At 36.3% G+C, this 19,794-nt stretch overlaps 1 protein-coding gene across 1 annotated transcript in view; it reads right to left on the bottom strand.

The window, feature by feature from the left end:
• The window catches only part of LOC136029927 (interferon-induced very large GTPase 1-like), a 29,004-nt gene extending 16,373 nt beyond the window's left edge, over positions 1-12,631 (bottom strand). The window contains exon 1 of the mRNA XM_065708456.1: positions 12,541-12,631. The gene's annotated coding sequence lies outside the window, so the exon portion shown is untranslated. The remainder of the gene's footprint in view (positions 1-12,540) is intronic.
• Between the last annotated feature and the right edge of the window lie 7,163 nt (positions 12,632-19,794).

The raw sequence follows: 19,794 nt of genomic DNA, 5'->3' as shown, positions 1-19,794 counted from the left end.
TCAGTTGTGGTGTCCCACAGGGATCTGTTATTGACCCGACTCTTTTCTTTTTGTTTATTAATGATATGCCTAATTATATCCATAATTGTTGTTTCAGCGTTAGTGACATGACTAAAAGTCTCTGGAATGAAACTGTCATTTTTTGAGGATGACACAGTGGCTATCAGTGCTGCAAAGACGGAAGAATTACTCCTGACATCGTTGAAAGATAATGTGGATAGGTTACATTCTTGGCAAAGGATAAATAGGCTTAAGATTAATCTTGGTAAGTCAAAATTTGTCATTTTTTCTCGATCTCCCGTTTTCTAACCTTGGATTAACGAAATTGTTACACATTGTGATATTTTAAATCGTGCTTTATCGATGAAGTACCTTGGGCTTTATATTGATGAGATGTTATCATCCAAATCTCATGTACAGTCTGTGAGTAAAATTTTGTCTCGTAACTTAGGTATAATGTAAAAACTTCGAACGAGCAAAAAACGAGCAAATAAGGATACTACCAGCCTCTACCAAACTGCTGGTACCAGTCTGCTACCAACGTCAGCTGCTATCAACTGCCAACTGCTATCAACTATGGAATGATCATCGAAATCACAAGTTTGTGAACAGAGTACAGGAGCAATTTTTGGCACTTAATATTATATAGAAGCTGTGTAAAGTATCATCCTATAGTTTTCCATAGATTTCATGTTAAGGAAGAAGATCTGTATTCAGATCTATACCTCATTATTCTAATGATTGCCCTTGAGCTTTGTTGATGGTGATTGCTAATCGAACATTCTCTGTGTCCCCGTCGTCATTTATATATCCCCCTGTGCCTCCCAGCGTCCCCGTTGCTGTTGTTTCCCGGTGTCCCGGTCGTCATTTGTGTCCCGGTGTCCCAGTCTGTAATTTCTCTTTGAGTGTTGCGGTCATCATTTATATTCCCTGTGTCCCGGTCGTCATTTTTGTCCCGGTCGTCATTTGTGTTCCGGTGTCCCGGTCTGTAATTTCTCTTTGAGTGTCCTGGTCGTCATTAATATTCCCTGTGTCCTGGTCGTCATTTGTGTCCCGGTGCTTTGTTGATGGTGATTGCTAATCGAACATTCCTTGTGTCCCGGTCGCTTTCTCTTTGAGTGTCCCGGTCGTCATTTATATTCCCTATGTCTCCGTGTCCCGGTCGTCATTTGTGTCCCGATGTCCCGGTCTGTAATTTCGTCAGTCAGTAATCATGACGTCAGTCGACACACAAACATGACGTCACTCGACACACACGCAGACAACTTATTTTTATATATATGTATAGATAGATGTCCCGGTGTCCCGGTCGTCATTTGTGTCCCGATGTCCCTGTCTGTAATTTCGTCAGTCGAAAACATAACGTTAGTCGACACATAAACATGAAGTCACTCGACACACACACACACACACACACACACACACACACAGACAACTTATTTTTATATATATAGAAGATAGACTAGCTGTTGGGGTGGCGCTTCGCGCCACACCAACACCTAGATGGTGGGGGCGCTTTTTTTCTCTTCTTTTGTATTAATGCTAAAGCCAAGGTTCGAACCTTGAACCTCTCGGACCTAGAACCTGGAACATAACGCTTTACTAACTCAGCTACTTCGGCTTGAATACATTCGTTTTTGAATTGGTATTAAATAAAAAAACAAGTTTTTTTAACTGAAAGTAAGGGGCGACATTAAAACTTAAAACGAACAGAAATTACTTCGTATATGAAAGGGGCTGCTTCCTCATCAACGCCCCGCTCTTTACGCTAAAGTTTGACTCTTTCTCTCAACTCTTCTTTTTAAAACAGTAAAAACTTTAGCTTAAAGAGCGGGGCGTTGATCAGGAAGCAGCCCCTTTCATATACGAAGTAATTTCTGTTCGTTTTAAGTTTTAATGTCGCTCCTTACTTTCAGTTGAAAAAAACTTGTTTTTTTTATTTAATTTCTGAACGTTTTTGAATCAATACATGTTTTGATTTTGGCTCTCTGCAGAGAAATAATTAAAACAAAATTCGCATTTTTTTTTTTTTTTTTTTTTTTTTTTTTTTTTTTTTTTTTTTTTTTTTTTTTTTTTTGGCTAAATGGCTTTCTCATAATTTTGATCGAATGATTTTGAGAAAAAAAGAGCGGGGGAGGAAGCCTAGTTGCCCTCCAATTTTTTGGTTAATTAAAAAGGCAACTAGAACTTTAAATTTTACGAATCTTTTTATTATTAAAAGATATACGTAACTTATAAACTAGCTTACGTAGAGAATTTTTTATTTTCATATTTTTATTACACATATGAGAGGGTTCAACCCCTCGTCAGTACCTCTCTCTTTACACTAAATCTTAAATTTTGTCCCAATTCATTAAGAATGATCCCTGAATCACAAAAGCCGTAGAATAAATAGTTGACATTACTAAAAATACTTTAGCGTAAAGAGCGAGGTATTAGGAGGAGGTGAGCCCCTCATATGGCTAATAATTTCTGTTCGTTTTAAGTTTTAATGCTGCTCCTTACTTCCAGCTGAAATAAACTTTTTCATATTTATTTTTTCATTGCTTTTTTTTTAAATAATGCTAGTAAATCCTGCACTCCCTTCATAGAAATTTTCTTCCCCCATGACAAATTCCTCGATGAAAAGTTCCCCCAGTATATATATCCCCCTCTTCTCAACCCCTCCCCCCAACCAAAAAACCCTCCTGAAAACACCTGTACACTTTCCAATAACCATTACTATATGTAAGCACTGGTCAAAGTTTGTAAATTGTAGCCCCTCCCACGGGGGCTGTGGAGGAGTAAGTCGTTTCCAAAGACATAGTTATAAGGTTTTTGACTGCGCTGAATAAAACGCTATCTCAGAATTTTGATCCGTTTGGGAAAATATTGGTAAAATAATTAGCGTGGGAGGGGGCCTAGGTGCCCTCCAATTTTTTTGGTCACTTAAAAAGGGCACTAGAACTTTTGATTTCCGTGAGAATGAGCCCTCTTGCAACATTCTAGGACAACTGGGTCGATACGATCACCCCTGGGAAAAAAAACAAACAAACAAACAAATAAACACGCATCCGTGATCTGCCTTCTGGCAAAAAATACAAACTTCCACATTTTTGTAGATAGGAGCTTGAAACTTATACAGTAGGGTTCTATGATAATCTGATGGTGTAATTTTCGATAAGATTCTATTACTTTTAAGGGGTGTTTCCCCCTATTTTCTAAAATAACACAAATTTTCTCAGGCTCGTAACTTTTGGTGCGTAATAGTAAACTTGATGAAACTTATATATTTAAAATCAGCATTAAAATACGATTCTTTTGATGTAGCTATTGGTATCGAAATTCCATTTTTTAGAGTTTTGGTTTCTATTGAGCCGGGTCGCTCCTCACTACAGTTCGTTACCACGAACTGTTTGATTTGATGAAATAATTCAGACGTCATATGCGGACAGACAGACAGACACACAAACAAACAACTTATTTATATATATATAAATATATATAGATCTGTAACCAAGTGGAATATCTGACGTCACTGAATAAATTGAATTGACTGAAGTTATTGTCCGCTGCATAAATTGAACTTTCGGCATTATTAACATAAGAAAATTTCGTATTAAATGGCATTAATAAGGATTATATTGGCACAAAATTGTATCCGTATTGGCAAGACCTGTGAAAAGAAGAGCTTTGAATCTGTTCAATTTTTTCCAAGGAATGTTTACACAAGGCCAGAATCCAGGGGATAACAATATCTCTAATGATGCAGAATCTTGGATAATGGCAATACTCAGTCTAATGAATGATCAGTTAGCAAAAATAGACCCAATTTTATCAGAAATGGCGAGAATAAATGTAGGGCTGGCCCAGTTATCAATTAAGTTGGAGGGAGCGATCGCTGAAGTTAAGGCAGAAAATATAAATACGCAGCAAGAAGTGGATTCTCTGATACCTGAACTGGAGAAGATCCGACTTAAAATGAGTAATATTTAACCAGTTAATACCGAATGGCCTCGATACATCTTAGTGACATAAAAGACGTTTTCCGTATTAAGTGTAATCAAAATGTAGGTCTTTGTCAATCGACCTTGTGTCTCCGGCTTCACCTTTTTTTTATATTGTATGTGTTGTACAGAAGTTTAAATAAAAATCTTGAATCTTGAAAACCCTTGCCCCGTTTTGGTTAAATTTACGAGCGCTTTTTGCCGCGATCATGTCCTGAAATCAGGTCAACATTTTTGACTCGCAAAAATTTGGATTACGCCTGACTACACAACACGAGAATTACTTGCGAGAAAGAAAATGAAATTTACCCTTGAGGCAGCGAAATTAGCGGGAAAAGAGGCGAAGTTGCGTCTGTTGCTGCGCCACAAGTTGAAAGGGGTGCTCCAAAGGGAGGAAATCCTGAAACTATTAGTCCGAGTGATAGTGCGCGAAATACAACACAGCCACGCTTTCTTAGAGGTAGGGCCACAATAAATGAAAGGCAGATCGCACCTCGTAGGCTATCTTTCCAAGATCAAAGTAATCGCCCGAAAGAATAGGGAGACCAGGGCCTTGGTGTTGTACAGGAAAGAATAAATATAGTGCACTGGAACATTCAAGGATGGAGTGAAATGAAAGTTAATAGTCTATTGGTATCGCAGTGTATGTTTGATATTGTAGCATTATCTGAAACGTGGTTGGAAAAAGAAATTCAGTTTGAAAGGTTTCGGTACTTCGGAGTCCATCGTAAAAAATCTAAGAATGGACGAACTTATAGTGGAGTCGCAATTTTTGTATCTGAAAATTGGTTTTGTCTCAGCATAAAGTCCAACGGCTGAAGAGTGATTTTTGTAATTTAATATGGTTAAGAGTCATATCCGATGGACGGCCTATTATTTTTTGTGCAATTTATATCCCTCCAGAGTCGAGATCGTACAACGAGGAGGATACGTGGTGTATATTAGAGGATGAGAAACGTAAATTTTCGATTCAGTTTCCTTCTGACTTGTTTTGTCTGATGGGGGACTTTAATGGTTATGTTGGGGTTACTCCAGAAGCTTTGATGTCACCTCATGCCTGTACGGATGAAGCTGCTTGGAAGGCTTGGGATGATTTAGTAATCCATCTCCCTCCGAGGGTAAGTAAGGCCCTTAGTAGACGAAAGAATAATTGGGGCCGTAAAATTTTGGATTTTTGTGGTAAGGAATTTTTTTTTATTTTGAATGGAAGAGTTGGAAAGGATGGAGGTGTGCGAAACTTTCACTTGTTTTTCTGGGACTTCTCCAAGTGTAATTGATTATGTTTTGGTGGATATTCCTCTTTGGCATCTATGTACAGATTTCGAGGTGATGGCAGAGGCAGGTTCAGATCACTTGCCTGTTAGGGCTACTTTTGAGATGGTTAGTTCTAAGAAACTAGCAACTAATAGTGATAGGAAGAAAAAACGCAGGGAAACTGAGGATTTAGGGATTAGAAATTCATTGAAAGTAACAGGAGAGAATGAGAAATTTTTTCAGAATATGATGGCGAGTGAAGAAGTTCAGCAGGAATTAGAGAAATGTTTGGTTTTAATAGGTGATGGAAAAATAGAGGAGCCGTTAGCATCAGTAAATGATGTTGTATATAAGGTAGGTTCAAAGTTAAATTGCAGAGTTAAGAATGATATTAGGAATGGATTTTGATGATGATTGTGAAAGAAAACGCCAAGAAGTCTTAGAGGCACTGCGGAAAGTGAGGGATAGCATACGTAGTAGGGAGAATACTAGATTTTATATAGATTATAAGTTGATTCGGAATAAGTATAAAAAATATTGAAGATTAACAAAAAATAGCATGAAATTAGGATAGGAGAGCAGCTGAAAACAGATTATAGAGAAGGAGATATTAGGACCTTTTGGCTTATAGTTAAAAATTCTATTGGAGGAACAGAGGTTTGTGATGGTATTCCAGCAGTAGATTCTTGGCCTACATATTTAGAGGAGAGAGAAAATGAGATAATTAGGGACCAAGGAGGAACTAGTTTAAGTTCCTATATATGATATATATGATCCTATAGTGATGTAGTTGATAGGTCAATGCAAGAATATGATTATGATTTGGTTGCTCCCATCCATGTAAGTGAAGTTTGGGAGAAAATGAAAGGAATGAGAGGCGGGTCTGCTCCAGGCATAGATGGAATACCAACCGCACTTTGGAAGTGGGGACGGGTGTGGCTGCTGCCTGTTGTAGCAGGGATGTTTTCCGGTATATTGAATAGTGCAGAATGGCCCTTGTCTTGGGCTACATCTGTTCTAGTGCCGTTACTTAAAAAGGGGGATAGATTATACCATGGGAATTATAGAGGTATAAGCCTAAGTAATGTGCTTAGTAAGGTTTTTGCTAAAATATTATGTTGTAGGATAGATAATTGGACAGACCAAGAATAGTATATTATCAGATTCGCAGGCAGGGTTCAAAAAAGGCTATAGTCATAGATCAGATTTTTATATTAGGGATGATTAGGAAACCGGTTAGGAGAAAAGAAGGCAGGCAATTTATTGCATTTTTGGATTTAAAAGGGGTGTCTGATGGAGTGGATAGAAGTTTAATGATAGAGTCGTTGTTAGCACTAGTGCTACCAAGCCCATTTATTAAGATTATAGCATCTATGTATAATATAGTTAAGATTGTAGTACGGGTAGGCAAGGATTTCTCTAGGGTTATTAAGAGTAGACTTGGTGTTAAGCAGGGATGTACAATTTCCCCAAGGCTATTTTCATTGTACATTAATGATTTTGAAGAATATTTGATAGGCAGAGGCGCCCCAAAAATTAAGCTTTCAAGTGCAAGCGCTATGGCATTACTTTTTGCGGATGACATAGTATTAGTAGCGGAAAGCAAAGAACATTTGCAACAACTGCTAGATCTAGCATCTTCTTATTTTAGGAACAAGAAACTAGTATTAAACATAAAGAAGTTGGTGGTAATGGTTTTTAGGAAAAGTGAAGAACAGATAGATTCGTAGTGTCAGTTTACGTATGAAGGTAGGACACTAGACTACGTAGATGAATTTCAGTACTTAGGTCGTAAGCTTTCGTCAGATGGGAAATGGAAGAAACGTCTCAAGATAGTAGAAAGTAAGGGAAATAGACTTCTAGGACTGTTGATTAAAAGTAGTATCAAGGAAAATAGGGATGTAGGCCTGCTAAAGTATGTTTTTAATACTAGGGTTAGATCGGCTTTGCATTACGGGGTAGAGCTTTGGGGGTTTAATAAGGGGTTGAATTTAGAGAGAATGCAGTTGAGGTTTTTAAAGCTTATTTTAGGCCTTGATGATAAGTTTAATGGGTTAGTACTAAGAGGAGATATAGGAATAAAGTGTATGAGACAGAATAGGTTAATTAGTATGGTTAAATATTCGGAAAGAGTGTCATTGATAGAAGATAATAGGCTAGTTAAACAAGCATTTTTAATGATGCTTCAAGATAGGAGAAAGGATTCGTGGCCAAATCATGTGAAGAATATATTAAACCGTGCAGGGCTAGATAATTGCTGGAATGAGGGAAAGGGGATAGGAGAGATGGTAGGGACTGTATCTAGGTTAGTTGCTACTAGGCTAGAATATCAGGAAGTTTAGGTTTGGAAAGCTGAGAAGGCCACCTTGCCGTCCCTTGGGATATATGTGGAAGTCATGGAGAACTGGGGCAAAGAAATTTACCTAAAAATGGGATTGGCTCCGGATGATTTGAATGGGTAATGTATGTAAGGGGATATTTTATGCCTCTTGGAGAACTTAGGAAATATTTATGGAGAAATAGATTGAGGGATGATCCTTACAGTTGCCCTATGTATGGAGATATGGATGAGTCTTTGCAACATTTTTTAGGGGATTGTAGGGAGTTAAGGGAGTTGCGCTTTGAAATATTTGGTAGGGAGGTTGGGGGAGACATTGAATCTCGGAAATTTTGAGAAGTAGGTGTTACTTAAATATAAATAATATTGGAAAGTTCGTCCGGGTAGGTATGAGGTATCGTGATATTTTCTTGAATAATTAGTTTAATGTCTTTTCGGTCTATGTTTGTTGCTGTATTTTTTTCACTTGTTTTGTGCATGTCACCATGGCCCAATTGGGCTTTTCATGTAAATAAATCTATCTATCTATCTATCTATATATCAGCCTCACTTTTTCTACCTCTATGCCGTTAGGCATGTGAATGTAATAGAAAAACTATCCTGCATAGAAAAATGATTGATGCAGAGGAAATGGCACCGCTATCTTCCCAACTGCCAGCGCCAATAGTAAAAGTTGAGACCCCAAAAACTATTAACGGGAATCAATAGAGATTAGATATCAGTTTCTCCCCTCCCCCCTTCCACAAAAATCATTCTATATTTATCTGAAGGTGCAATGAATTTAAGATATTGGGCATCGAAATGCACGTATCTGCCCCTCCCCCCTGCCAACAAAATGACCGACTGCCCCTCCTTCATAATAGCTAATGTGCACCTACACATCAATTAATATAATTTCACGAAGATTGAAACAGAACAAATTAATTTAATGAATCAAAATAAACGTCAAAGATTTTTTTCTCCAATAAGAATAGAGGTATAACCCCATACCACTCTTATTCAGGTCAATATAAATGAAGGGAGATGAGAGATTATTTTGTAGCCCTCCCCCTCCATACCGTTCCTATTTTTGTCTTACTGAAATTCTGAAATTCGCTCTCTTATGTGTATGACCCCCCCCCCGTTTAAACGAGGACCCACCGCCCCTCCTACATTCTAGATGACGGGCAGGCATCACTAAATGTAATATTTTTAAAAATCAACTGAAGTAAACTAGTTAAATCAATCTTTAAGATAAATGCCAATAATAACTATTTCTGCAGTATGGACTAAGTGAATTTTCAGAAAAGAATGTATAACTGTGTGGCACTGTTTCCTATGCCATTGGTAAGCTTGATAAAGAGTTTTTTGATAATTTCAAATAAATTTACTATCTCAAAATTTTTATAGAGAGCAACTTGGTCCTCCATGGGGTAAAATCGTAATTTGGTACCGAAAATGGCAGAAAACGCTGCTTTCCCGTTGCACAATCTTTTTGGTCACTTGTCTCAAACGAGCCCCCTCCCAATCTTGTAGGGTCATTGGTTTGATACGGTCCCCCCTGGGAAAAAAACAAGAAATAAACACGCATCTGTAATTTTTCTTCCGGGAAAAAAAGCAAAATTCAAAATTTTGTAGATAGGAGCTTGAAATCTCCACAATAGGGGTCACCGTTATGCTGAATTGAATTGCATGATTTCTCATCAGATTATTTCCATTTTGAGGGGTGTTTCTCCCCTTTTTTGAAAATCATACAAATTTTTCTCAGGCTTATACCTTTTGATGTATAATTTCAAACTGAATGAACTTCATATGATTGGTATCAGTGAAAAAAAATTCCTTTATGTACTAATTGTTATGAAAATTCCCTTTTTTGAGTTTTGATTGCTCTTGGCCCGAGCCAAGTGGCTCGGAAGTGGCCCTAGCTATCGGCCATTCCAAGTGGAATGGCACAGAATTCTCCGTGCCATTCCATCTAAGGTTTTATAGTGCAACTATTATTAAAATTTGTTGCAAAGTTTGGCACAAAATATAAATAGTAAGCCAACATCTTGATTCTTGTGGAGAAAAACTATAGATAGTTTTATGAATAATATTTTTATTCATCAACAAAAAAAAAACTTAATTATCAGACGAACAAAAGTTAACTTAAAAACCTTACCCACAAAAGAAGGCCTTTAAAGAAAACTAAAAAGCACATTAAGCTAAAGAAGAACATACATAAAGCTAAATAACAATTCAAGCCTAAAATGAACTTCAACAGCCATCAATCAATATAATAAATAAATCACAATAAATAAAGCCTGAACTGATAGAGACTACAATAAATACGAGTAAAGCTATTGATTGCTAGCTTTTCTAAAGTCCAAAATCTAATTTGTACTTTACTCAAAACTAAATATAGTTAAATGTTTTCTTTCTTATGGTGTTCGTGAATATAATGTAGGAGATTTTTAGGAATGAAAAATGAATATATGTTAAACATTTACACTCATTAGTAATTTTTTAGTAATTTTTGTTAGTAGGGTAATTTTCATTATTTTTGTGGTCATTTATTGAAGGCTACTGTACTTTCTAAGCACTTAAAGTCAGCCACCTCTGCAACGTGTTGCCCCTTATATGGGCTACTATGGGCAAACTACTAATTTGACAAACAGACAGACTAACCGTATCTTAAACAGTAGGCTGAACGAAAAGTTTGGTTCAATCCCACTTTCAGGAGCATAATGAGAGAAAGGTTTTGATAGCTAGGGCATGTTCTGCAAATGAAGGATGACAGATTGCCAAAGATTGTCCTTCTTAACCAACCATCTAGCATCAAATGAAAAGTAGGTCCTTCCAGATTAGGGTGTGAGGATGTAGTAAAGAAATACGTAGAAAAATAAGAACTTTCCGGGAGGGTGTAAAGCGGGGAGGCGTTGGATATTTTGGGATGGAGGATGACCGTACGTAACTGTGTTAGTCTCAGGTGGCTTGGTACTGCAGTAAGTTGGTACTAGTAGTGGTAGGAATAAACTACTAATTGACATAGCTTTAGTCTTAGGACGTTAATGTGTAATGTAAATTATATAGCTTCTTTTTTGAGATGCTCAGAGATCCCAGAAGCTTCTGTTTGCCGACTTTTATAAGCCCAGCATAGTTGTTGAAGCAGGTGTTCCAAAAAAGTTTGCCAATAATTTGAATTCCGTGTCGATTTATATGCTAAAGATGCTATCAAACAGTTCGTGGTAACGAACTGTAATCAGGGGTGACCCGGCTAAATAGTAACCAAAACTTAAAAAACTGGAATTGTGATACCAATATTTACATCAAAAGAATTGCATTTAAATCCTGATTTTAAATATATAAGTTTCATCAACTTTAATTTTACTAATCAAAAGTTAACCTGGAAGTAATGAGTATCATTAAAACTTAAAAAGGAAAATTAAATATTACGTATATAAGGGGGTTTGTCTCCTCCAAAATACCTTGCTCTTTACGCTAAAGTATTTTTAGTAATCTGAACTATTTGTTCGACGGCCTTTCTGATTCAGGGGTCATTCTTAAAGATTTAGGATAAAATTCAAGCTTTAGTGTAAAGAACAAGATATTGACAAGGGGGCAAACCCCCTCAAATACGTAAGTAAATTACACCAATATAAAAATTCGTTACACAAATTAGTTGGTAAGGTACGTAAGTTTATTACTAACAAAAACGTTCGTACAAAAAATAAAAAATGCAGTTGCATTTTTAAGTAGTCAAAAATTGGAGGGTAGCTAGGCCTCCTCCCCTACCCCTTTTTTATCAAAATCGTTTAATCAAAGCTATGAGAAAGCCATTGAGCAAAACAAAAAAATAATATGCAAATTTCGGTTTAATTATTCATGTGTGGTGAGCCAAAATCAAAACATGTATTAATTCAAAAATGTTCAGAAATTAAATATAAAAAAACAAGTTTTTTGACTGCAAGTGAGGAGCTACATTAAAACTTAAAACGAACAGAAATTATTCCGTATATGAAAGGGTTCTCCCCTCCGCAACGCCTCGCTCTTTGCACAAAAGTTTTTTTTTATTGTTTTAAAAAGTAGAGTTGCGACAAAGAGTCATATACTGAATAATTTCTGTTCGTTTTAAGCTTTAATGTCAACCCTTACTTGCAGTTAAAAAAAAAACTTGTTTTTTTTTATTTAATTCAACAACAAGGACGAAGCGATAAGGTGACAGGACACAGTATTGCCTGACAGCAATCATCACTTCGATAATCCCACTGGAACATAACACCCTCGAGGATTTGTCGACCAGCTGTATTTGAATTCTTTATCCAAGTCCACAAAGAAAATGTTCAAGTGTTCGCTAGGTTCCTCCAGCATCATGCATGCAGGTCAAGATAAGGTCGATATGGGATTGTTTAGTCTGGAATCCATGCTGTTTTTCTTGCAGGAGATCAAAGGCAGTTTGGAGTCTTGCTAGCATTGAAGTTGAGGCTAACTTCGCTGGGATCGAGAGAAAATTGAAACATTTTCGGAGCCTTTTAGTTTGCCATTTGAACAAGAAAAGGATAGTCAAATGGCTAAGTTTCGTCACAGACTAGACATGATTGTATGCGGAGAAATGTTACCTGTTCTGGGGCCTTCCCATTTTTCAGTCGTTTTTAGCTACTGAGTTTCTCCTTGACTGTCAGCATATTACGCAGAAATTACGCAGAACTGTGACGCAGAAATTGAGTCACAAATTCATACAAAATTTTAAGAAAAAGTTTAAACCAGAATCATATTTTAGCAAGTGCGTACGCCAGGAAAGGCAGATTTGGGGGCAGTGTCCTAGACCATACCCCTACCCTATCCCATTTCTGAATATTCGCCTAGTGATTATTAACCTATTATTATTATATTAGCCTAGTGATTATTGGTGATTATTCAAATTCTATAGTACCCTAGACATATTACAGTTGTTATTGAACATAACTCAAAATCTCTATTCTACAAAAGAAGGAAATAAGTTACCCTTTTGGTAAGAACATGCTATCCAACTTGTCTGTTCCTTGTGCAAAACTATATTTGATTAAACTGTATTTTTTGGGCTTGTTTATCTTAAAGGACTTCGAACCTCTGAAAATCTTTGTTATCTATTTAGTGATTTCACAGGGGCTATGAACTAACTCTCTTCTTGCACAGAAAAGCCATGGACACTAAACATATCGCCTAGACTTAAGACTCAAGTATAATGATGATAGGTGTGGGAGAACAATTATTTGTTTAATAAGGGATAATCATATGTAACCCGTGCCCATAGAGTGCCGACAGACGGGTCGTTTTGATGGGTGTCTTCAGGTCTAGCACCTTTATTAAGCAACAAAAGATATTATGTCAAGCATAAAAGTTGAGTCATTCTATGCAGCAAAACAACGATTGAGGCCTGACTAGGGCCAATTTCCTAGTTAGCAAAATTTCTGAAATTACCAATGGTTTAGAACAGCCAAAATGTGATTCACAGTGAATGGGGCATTAAATCTCTCCAAATCCTATTGGCATCTCATGATCTCATCAGAGAATGGGGCATCTCTACAAGTTAATAGAGGTATTGTGGTCTGCATTTGGGGCCTTGCTCTTAATTCCTCCTCAGAGCAACATATTCAAAAAGAAATGTGATTCTTTGATAAGCACAATTTAAGCTTTTTAATTGACCTAAGGTTATAGAGACACTTTAACAGAACCTAAATTCTTCACCTTTAAAAATATCTAAAAGTTCTTGAATGTAGTTTACCTTTCTTATATTCCTAAAAGCCCTTACTCCCCTCCCCCCCCCACCCCCTTAAGAAACTTGTTTGTAAACTAAACTTTTATTTCCAAACATAGCGGTCATAAGGATTAGTAACTTGGGTCACAAGGTTGGTGTGCCTGTTAAAATTGTATCAGCAAAGTCCCTCAATGTGCTGGAGTCCTTTTGTTTGAATCTCATCCAGCCTACTCTCGTGACCGTTGTTGGTCCGGCTTCTGGGCTGCACAATAGGACTTCAGTAGGCTCACAGTAGCCTACAGATGCATTAAACATCCTCATCTATGTGAGGTGACTGAAAATATGGTTTTACCGTATTTTGTTGAGTCTCCCAAAAAAAAAGTCAAATATGCTTTGGCAATGAGCTCGACAAATAAGCGCATATAAGATACAATGCAATTGTGGAAGTAATTATATCCTAGCAGCTATCAAAACTGAAAACCGTCTATAATAACACAAGGAGAGTAGAAGAAAAGTCTTGAGATCTGATATCTGAAAACCCATGTCTTTCGATCCGACTTTGAGCGGTTACACCATAGGCAGCTCAGTACTGGTACCTAAGTAACTAGCTATGTGGGCACAATTTTTTTTTTTTACCAACTAACTTCATATAGAAGGAGTTGTCGTAGAAACTTCGGAAGGGGCTCAATCGATTGAAAATCGAAAGTTCTATTACCTTTTTTTTAAAGTTAAAGGCTATTGAAGGGTAACCAGCCCCCCTCCCATAAATATTTTTCCTCATTCCTGGAGACAAGGACTGTAATTTATACAATTTGCTCGTTGTTTACATACAGTATTTGTTATTAGGAAAGGGGTTTGGACATCTTTTGTGTAGAAAAAGACTAAAGCCATTCAGGTGAATCTTTTGGGGAATGTTTAGGGGAGTGTTGAACTAAATCTAAACACACTATGCGCTTGCGAGTTGTCAAAAGGGCGTGTCTCAAGAGTGACCATCTCAATATTTCAAGAGTATCAACTTGAAACTTTCAGGAACCAACAGATTGACCAATTAACCAAAAGGTAATATGTGTCTGCTACTATAAAACTATGTATATGTGCATAAACCCTCACACCCCACAGTCATTGAGGCAAAGCTTCTAAGTTACACAATTCGCCCATTGTTTACATTTAGTATTTGTTATCGGGAAAGGAAAACACCTTTTGTATCCAAGAAGACCTAGGCCGGTCAGGTGACGCTTTCAGGGAATGTAGAGGAGCAGTGTTAAACTAAATCAAAACACACTATGTGCTTGCGAGTTGTCAAAAGGGCCTATTAGAAGAGTGACTTAGGGTATTAAGTTGGAACATTTAGGGACCTATTTATTGATCAATTAACCAAATAGCAATATGTACATGCTACTATTACTACTGTTACTACTACTACTACTACTACTACTGCTGCTGCTACTACTACTACTACTACTACTACTACTACTGCTACTACTAAAACTACTACTACTACTACTACTGCTACCACAACCACTGATACTACTGCGATTCAAACTACTATTTCTAAGGTGACTACTGCTAAGACTGAGGATATTCAGATGAAACTTTCAGGAAATATCGAGGGGAAGTTAAACTGAATTATAACACACTATGTCCATACAGGTTGTCCAAAGGGCGTTTTAGCAATATCTTAGGAGTGGCTTAGAGCATAAGGTTGATATCTTCAGGGCATGATGAGAGGGATGTTCAACTGACCGAAATGCAACATGTGCATATTACTACCGCTACTATTGCTACTGCTGTTATTGTTTCTACTGTAGCTGATGCTACTACTATTATTACTAATACAACTAGTAATTCTACTACTACTACTGTGACTACTACTACCACTAAAGCTAAGATTCTTATAGTGAAAATTTCAGGGAAATTGAGGGGGAAGTTGAATGAAATCAAAACTCAGTGTGTGCATACAGGCTGTTAAAAAGTTGTATAAGCAATATCTTGGGAACAGCTTGGAGTCTGATGATGAGTCTTACTGGGCTTGTTGTGGGGGAATTTGAACTAACCAAAAGGCAATATGTGCATGCTGTTACTACTATTACCACTGTTATTACTACTACTAAAACTGAGGATATTAAGGTGAAAAATTCAAGTCATGCTCAGAAGTTTTTGAAGTAAATAAAAAAAATACTATGGGCATGCAGGCTCTCAAAAGGACGTATTAGCAATGTCCTGAAACCGTTTGGTATTAAGTTGAAACTTCCAGCATATTTTGATGAAGGGGACAAAAGGGTTATGCGCATACTACTGTTACAACTATTGTCATTACTGAAGCTAAGTATATTAAGGTGAAACTTTCTGGGAATGTTTAGGGGGATGATGATTTAAATCAAAACACAATATGGGCACGGAGACTATCAAAAGCATTTACCAGCAATATCTCAAGGACGGCTTAGAGCATTAAGTTGAAACTTCCAGGAAATTTTGAGGAGGATTTTAACTAACCAAAAGGGACTGTGAGCATGTTACCGCTATTAAAGTTTTACTGCAGCTAGGACAACTACTTTTACTGAAGCTGAGCATATTAAGGTTGTCGAAAACGGGTATGTTTAAGAGTTCAAGTCACAAAATTTGTTTTTTGTTTTGTAAGCTAATAAGAAGGTGATGGTATGCCAATTCTAAACCAAGAAGGGACTCTGTCGAAGAGCGGTACGTTTAGGCACTACGTCAAAAAGGTGATTTTTGTTCCTGGCTAATATGAAACCAAGGGCAAGAGTACATCTTCATTGAATAATTATGGGTCTGCTTGAATTCAGGAGTAGAGTAAGTACTTTGAACAAAAGATGGCAGTCGAGAGATAAATCACTGCTTAGATGAGCGAGAAATCTTTTAAACTTAAGATTTGTAAATGCCTACTTCTGAGGTGTAGGGTGTACCAAAATTAAAGTAGATATTCTATTTACGAATATACCTGTTTCATTTATGCATAATTTATATTTTTTAGAAGGAGGTTGTATAAAACATTTGGTTTGAATTTTTAAATGGCTTTTGTTCAAATAGGAAATTTTGATTTTTGCCTGTTGAAACCGTTGGGACTCTTATTGAAACCAATCTAAATGGCCATACTCATTGGAAAGGGTCAATTCTATTCCCTTTGGAGCTATTGTTTTATCCTGATATCCTTTCACTCTGTTCTGTCAACTCTACTTCTACTTAGCCTTTTGGCTCATACCTATCTAGCATTCGTTGGTATTGGGAAAATTACAAGAAGCACCGGATCTATAAATACTTTATTTAAAACAAGAAATTATTTTATAAGATACGTGGTTGTTTCTTCTTCCACAGTCAAATTAAGCATTTCGTATTCTTATCTGATACAGATAATACCTCCTAGTTAGGTTATCTAGTCTACCTAGTTAGGTAGTTAGGTTACCTCTGGTCCTTGGATTCGCAGTAGCTGCAAACATTTTGTAACCTTAAATAAAATGAAGGATTTATAATCCCTACACTAACAGCTTTTAAAAATAGCAATAATCATAAAATCTCGAGGGTTGTAGTTCGGTTAAAAAATTAATGTTCACTTGAAATCCAACACTATTCTGTGGTTTTTGAGGTATAAGATCAAAAAATGGAAATAATAAAAGAAGCAAAAGATACAACCAAGTATGGTACCCCCAATTTATGAAATAACTTATGCAATAACAATAATACAAGCCAAAAAATAATTTAGAAACCCCTGATAGGCTTAGAAGCTGGTCCAACAAAATGATATGTTTTCAATTACAATTTATTCATTTGATACGTTAGATGAAGACTCAACTTTACGAGCTCCTAAAACTGTTTAGTTCATCTCTAATAAGATGCTTGGTCTATACTGTGACTTGTCAAAATCCCAAATGACAATTCTTAAAAAAACGAAAAATCCAAAACAGTCACGTTACAATAAAAGTTATTGCCTTTGTTATTACATTGATATCTCGAATAAAATAAGAACCGAGAAGGAATTGTTTCACTAGCTATATACCCTTTTGCTCCCCGAATGGCATTGTACATATTTTGTTCTTAAGAAACTGAAACCTTTGGAAGTTGATCAAGCATGAAAAACGGCACATATAATGTAGTAACGCTAGGCTAAATGTTAATGTAATGGATAGTAAATGAAGAAAAAAGTTTTTTCCTGAAAGTAAGGAGCAAAATTAAAACCCGAAACGAACAGGAATTATTCTGTTTACGAAGGGGTTGCTCCCCTTCTCAATACCTTGCTCTTTATGCTAAAGCTTTATGCACTTTAAAAGATGCTTCCTATTCCAAAACGGCCCGTGTTTCAGAAGCTGTTCTTAAAAAATTGGGACAAACAGTCAACCTTTAGCGTCAATAGCCAAGTACTGGGGAGGGGGTCAACCCCTTCATATACTAAAATAAATTCTATTCATTTGAGTTTTAATGTTGATCTTCACTTTCAGTTAATTTTTTTTATTTTTTTATTCTGATTATTTTTCAAGTAACGTCGGTGATTTTGGCCCACCCACCATGGAATATTTCTTTCCCCCTCTCACAGGAAACTCCTCAGTGGAAATTTCTCCAACATAAAGTAATTCCCGTAAAAGTCTCTCCAGACAATAAAAAACTCCCTCTGAAGCCTGAAAAATTCTCCTTAATATACTTTAATTATAAAAAGACTTATTTATAATCATTTTCTCGACCAGTTCGGAAATCATCTCTTTCCGTAAAATTTTGTTCCTGGAAATCTAGATATGCTGAAAATAGTCCGAGGATAATTCCTCCGAAACCATCTTCACATACAAAATTAGTTTGGCAAAGAAAAAGTAAGACAATTAAAAATAATTTCATACAGGAATTCTTTCAAAACCTCAGGTAGAATTTACCATGGAAAATCCCGCCCACAGAAATTTCCCTCCCCAAGGAAAAATCTACCAAAGAAACCCAGCCCACGCACAAAATACCCCTGAAAATCTCTGTATACTTCACAATAAAAATAATGTACGAAAGATTAGACAAATTTCATAGCTAACAGGCGTCTTCCCGTGGCGTGCGGGGGGTAATTTTACCCCAGGGAGTAATTATAATTATTTGTTCAGTAACTAATCTAAACAAAATGGCTATCTCGAAAATTATTATCAGGTAACTTTGGAAAAAAGGGGACTAGTTAAAATAATTTACTATTTCAAACGTATTTTATGTTGATAAGCGATCGTTTTGCCAGAAAAGTTAAAATAATTTACTATTTCAAACGTATTTTATGTTGATAAGCGATCGTTTTGCCAGAAAAGGCCTCAAGTCCAATCCGCAATTAGGATACAAATTGTGTATTCTTCCCAAAAAAGATGTTAAGGGATATGCAACCGATTTTTAGCTGTTTCATTGAGTGATCATAACGGCAATATTTGTTTTATGATATCAAGATGGATCTCCTTCCAACAGGATCTTAAATTATTAGTCATTTTTAAATAGCAAAGTGTCATAACAAATTTGTTATGTTTTTAAATTTGTTTTTTCCACAAAACAATAAATTGGGATTAAAATTCAAAGGTCTAAATTCTTATCGAGCGTATTTTGAGATATATAAGTAGTTTAAAACTATCGAGCGCTTATATAGAGCATCTAAGTTTCTAGAGACATTATAGGTTCAGTTGAATATTCATCTCCAAAATTTATATAATCCACAAGGAAAATATCATGTATTTCGTGGTAGTGATCTGTAAGAAAAGGGCGACTTGGCCCAATAGCAATCGAAGCTAAAAAATAAAATGTATTCATGGAAAGTTACGGGCCTGAGGAAATTCACTTAATTTTTGACAAAGGAGGAAACACTATAGCAATGACAAACACCATAAAATTCAGCATATTAGAGAGCCCAACTGTAGAAGTTTCGAACTTCTATTTTCTATCTAAAATATAGAATTTTGTAATGTAAAAAAAAAGATACTGGTTTATATGTTTTTTTCTCCCCAGGCACAGTTGCATCAAACCAAACTTGGAAGATTAGAAGGGGGGAGGATTGTTTTATCAGAAATCACAAATTTTACTGACCTATGAGAATAACAAAAGAGATTAGAGGGTAGCTAGCTCCTGTTCCACGCCTTTTTTATTCATATAATAATAGATCAAAATACTGCAATATTAATTTAATTCAAATAGTTAAAAAGGTTCACGATCACCTATAGTCCCAGGAGAATGAACTACAAGTTACGCAGTTTTCCCAATGGTTCAGATATAGTATTTCTTATCGTGGTATATACAAAATTTATTATGGGAAGGCTTATTTTTGTGGGAAGGGGGCTTTTGGGTGGTATGAAGACTTTCCGTGGGAATAATTTTCTATGGTAAGGAGATACAGAAAGTGGGAAAGGATATATCGTCAAAATTTGAAAAATAATCAAAAATTCACTTTGTAAAACAAAGTCTTAAACTTAGGACAATCTAAAGCCATTTTAAATATGAGTGGGGACGCCCCTTTCTAAACCCTTGCACTTTAAGCTAGTTTGTTTTCGTTGTCGCAGACCCTTAAGAAC

Source organism: Artemia franciscana, chromosome 8 (genome assembly GCF_032884065.1).
Source record: "Artemia franciscana chromosome 8, ASM3288406v1, whole genome shotgun sequence".
Lineage (NCBI taxonomy): Eukaryota > Metazoa > Arthropoda > Branchiopoda > Anostraca > Artemiidae > Artemia > Artemia franciscana.
The sequence above is the reverse complement of the archived record's forward strand: the minus strand, read 5'-3'. Positions and strand labels throughout refer to the sequence as shown.